We start from the raw sequence: 4,697 nt of genomic DNA on the forward strand, positions 1-4,697 counted from the left end.
GCTGTACTTTGAAGCCCTGAGGGGAAGGCCTTTTGTTGTAAAGTAGTATGCCTCATGTGCTAGTACTAGTATGTGCTAGTACAGTGTATCAAGAAATGAAACAGGATAAAGATAAAGACATCACTGAGAAAAAAATATGAGATCACCTATGTAATTAATTATTTTTAGTTAAATATTTATGACTGAGTTCTGTTTAGACTGCAAGAGGGAAGTGACTCTGGAAGACTTTGAGTGCAGACACTCCTTATCAGTTACATAAAACTGCATTTTACATCGCGTCATCAAGTTGTGAGAACACAGATTGCTCTCCCGGATTCTAGCAAATACAGCTCAGTCAGGACAAGGAGGCAGTGATTTCCCTTTAGCCAGTTTGTAATCTTAAATGATACTATTCCATGTCCTTCAAAATTGAATGAGGGTTAATACAGGAGCTGACTGTCCATCTCACATTCTATTCAAACTATGGCTCATTTGGCCCTATAATTCAGTTTTTATTTTTAAGAAGAACTTACATGCTTGCCTTTCTATTCTGTTTACTTTTTTTTTTTTTAATTGTTCCTTGACCTTCCATCACTGCAAAAATATAGCGAGAGCTCCTTCCCAGGCAGTTCTGGAGTGCCTTGGTGGTCTCCCCATATACGGCAGGAGGGTAGCTGAGAAGGCAGAGGAGTCCTGGGAAATAATTTTTGATTTTGGCTCTGGAATGTAAATCATGAGCTTTTATGTCTGACCATATTCAATATTAAAATGTTTGTCAATAATTTGGAACAGTGTCTTCACTCCAAACCACACTATTTAAGAATGAAAACTTGAGAGTTTAATGACAGAGTAGTTTAATAAAACACACATACAATATATATATATAAATAATGATATATATATATAGTTATATATTATTATATATAATGAATACAGTATACCAAAATGTATAGGTATAATTTACACACATACACACACACACACATGCATGTGTATATAAATGTATAATACAAGAAACAAAATGAAACAGATTTCCCATGTGCTTAAAGATACCTTGTTGGATTTCATATAATTCAAAAACAGTTTAGGGACATCTGGGTGACTTGGTTGGTTTAGGTCTGCCTTTGGCTCAGGTCATGATCCTGGAGTCCCAGAATTGAGCTCCATGGCGGGCTCCCTGCTCAGCAGAGAGCCTGCTTCTCCCTCTCCCTCTGCCCCTTCCCCCCTGATCACTCTCTGCAGAAAAGCTCTGTCCAGGCCACTGTGCACTACAGGTGTACACAATGTTCTCGAGGGCGTAAAAATGTGCAGAGAATACTTGAGAGAAATCCCAACCTACAACTTTGCATTCTGACTTGAGCTTCTTCTTGTGGATGATCATCAGATTTACACAAAATCCTTCAAAGCCCACATTGTTGTTGTTTTAAGTTATGTCCCTGACTAGATGCAATTTTTTTTTCAATCCTGACATTTTGTTATTCTGTGATGAAAGAAATTCTGTCTAGCTGTTTGTTTTATAAGAAGCACAAAATTTAGAAAATAACACTGTCTTTCTCCCCACTCCCATTCTTTATTGTTGTTGTTGACTTTGGTGAATTTCTTAGAATTTCTTAGACCTTAGCCCCACACATGTCAGAGACAGTTAGAGAGATTTTGTGACTCATTTAATAAATGATTACCTTGGTACTCAACTCTGATATAATGATCATTACAGAAATGAATGCTTTCAAGGTTGCTGAGTTTTGGTTAAATCTAGGTTACAGTAATGTGAATTATGACACGTTTTATCTTTATTTAAGTTATGAAGACCATACTGGATTAGCCTGCAGGAAATCTGGTCAATTTTCATGATAAATTGACTTGGTTATATAACGTACAACTCAGTCGCACAGCTGTATAGTGTGCTGTGTTCTCTGAGGCATGCCGCTTTACTCGTAGATTCGCATCAAGAAAAATCTGCTCCACTAAGTCTGATTCATATCTCAGAAGCATATAAATGTGTGCATATTCGTTTTCAACATAAAACCAAATTATAGACTTCACTAAAACACTGCATATATTTTTCCTAAAGTCCACATGCCAGGTTTTGAAAAACCACAGGAATTGTTGTGGAAGTTTTTTCACAACATTCTTGGGATGAATCCTTTGTTTAGAAAAACCTCACTTTTTTTCTACTCAGAGTTCCAAAAAAGCACTCCTTCGTGGGTATTTAGATCAGGTGTTGAGTTTTTTATGGTGAAGAGGCTGGCTGGCATCGTGGCTGAGACTATGAGTATTGGAATCGTAGGCTGTGTGTACTCCTTTTCTGTTTTCATAATTGTTAAATGCCATAACATGAACAAAACCCATATATACAAATGGTTTTCTTTCATCCCCATCTGTGTTTGAGATGAGGACAACAAGGGAGTGTAGAAATCACTCTAGTATAGGTTCAATCCCCACTGGAGTTACCGTCCTGGTTTAATTTAGACCCAGAATACATGTCTATCAATAAGGACAAAAGATTAACGTTGAGTCTTGAAGGTACCGAGGCCCCCTGAGTTCAGTGACAATGGGTAGATAAAGGGACTATGAAGCTGTGTGGAAGCTGCTGACAACGGATGGTGAGAGCTAAGGTAGGTGTGCTAAGGGGGGTTTCCACAAACCTTGCTGAAAATATACCTCCTAGCCATGAACATCCTAGGGCGTTCTATGAGTGGAAAAGCCCTGCCTAGATATAGTTCCAATGTGGAGAATATCTGTTCCACAGTCACTGAAGTAAAATTTCTTCCTCGAGCTTCAGCAATGTGGAGTTCTTAAGGCTTTAGAGGAGAGGCAATAGAGTGTTTCCAGATGTTTGAAAAATATCTTTGTAGGCAGAATACTCAGCAAATGAGATTTTACTTTGGCCGTGCTTACCTTTGAGGAAGTTCAGAGATTTCAACTATTTAAGTTGAAGTATGAAGTCCATCTTGAATTCAATTTCAGGTGAGTATTAGGTTCTTTTTAATTTCCTCTTTTGTGAGTGGTATAGAAATACACTCCTTAACCACCTGATACATGTCAGGGACAGTGTTGAACACGGTGAGCAAATTAGTTGCTAAATATCCCCAACTTGCTTGCTACTTTATTGTTATTATCCGTGGCAATTGTCATTCTTCAGAATGAAGAATGACAGAATCATCAGATAATTAATGGAGGTGATGAAATTGATGTTACATTTTTATTCCTTGTTAGAGTATTAGAATGATTATTTGACTGAGAGACATTGTGTAAATTAAATGTCAAATATGTTTTTAAGATTTTATAAAGATGTTTATTTACTATCATATAAGCATTTTTGTGAATAGGAACAAGTTAAGATTACCGGGTAAATACAAAATAAAAATTCTATTAAATGCTGCTAAACTATTTTATCCATCTGGGTCTAAGGCAATATTATGGACAACTGAAACCCAAATTTTGGTGTGCTAAATATACCTTAAGGGTTACAACATCATTAGAACATAGTCTGTGAACTATATAACTAAATTTCACCAATACTTCAAAATTTTCAGTTGTTTTATTTTATAAGTTCACGATAGCTATATTTAGTATAATTTAAAAATCTTGATATCTACTAATAATTAATAATTTTAATAACTTCTTTTGGTATGTATTTTTTCTATTTCTCCCAATACTCTGAGATTGAAGAAAAGCAGAAGGTTCTAACCATTCATGCAGAAAAACTGAGCTGGAAAGTTAATAGCACAGCTGGAAAGGCTAACGAATTAAACATTTAAAAATGCCTGTAGAGGTTCAAAGTCTATCTCTGGGTCTCAGAGGTGGCTCTTTTTGATATAATCAACCCGAACGTGAAACTTCAGAACCATTTAAATATTCACTGGTGAAATACATTTGTCTGTACTACAACTTTCACAATTTTTTCTCACGATTGTCTTTCATCACTCATTATTTGCTTCTGACAGTGCTCATTTCTTTATTCTCTTTAAAAAGACAAGTTGCTAATTGACCAGTAAGGTAGCTGGCCCTGGTTGAAACTCTGTTATTGAATTCCTACAGTGGGAGTGAAAACAAAAATAGGGATGGATACCCATGTTATGCCTACAATTAACAGAGTAAACATCTTAATAGGCATAGAAGACACAAACAGATGTTCTAATTGCATGTCTGTGAGAAACTGATGTTTACTGGTTCCACTCTGGCTTGGCCTTTGAGACCTCAGGAAGTTTCCCTCCCAGTGGGGATTTCAGTGATTTATTGATTTCAGTACAATGAATATTTCAGAAACTAGCAGGATTTTTAAGAGGTTAAATACATCCTTACAAAGGTTAGCATTAATTCATGCTTGAAGGGAATGCTTAACTCTGCTTTAAACCAGGCTAAGGATGGTCACATTTGCCACATTCCTGCCTTAAGTGGGAAGGAACACGAACAGGGGAGCAGAAGGATTTCCTAAGAGAGAATGTAGAAATACAAGGTTAGCACAGATATTTTTTTTTTTCCTCCTAAAGTGAACAGAAATGAGAGACGTATGGATAACTGCAAACTCCTAAAAACGCCTGGTTGAAATGCTAATTAGCCTTGATCATAACAGTAAAGATATATTTTAGACTTGTATTTGAGAAGCTCAGAACTGAATAATGTAATAAGGCTAAGAAATTTGAAAGGTTTTTAAATGCTTAAGAAATGCTTAATTTACCACTCACCTTCTATATTGAATTTACAAATTGATTCTG

Source organism: Mustela erminea, chromosome 2, assembly GCF_009829155.1.
Source record: "Mustela erminea isolate mMusErm1 chromosome 2, mMusErm1.Pri, whole genome shotgun sequence".
NCBI lineage: Eukaryota > Metazoa > Chordata > Mammalia > Carnivora > Mustelidae > Mustela > Mustela erminea.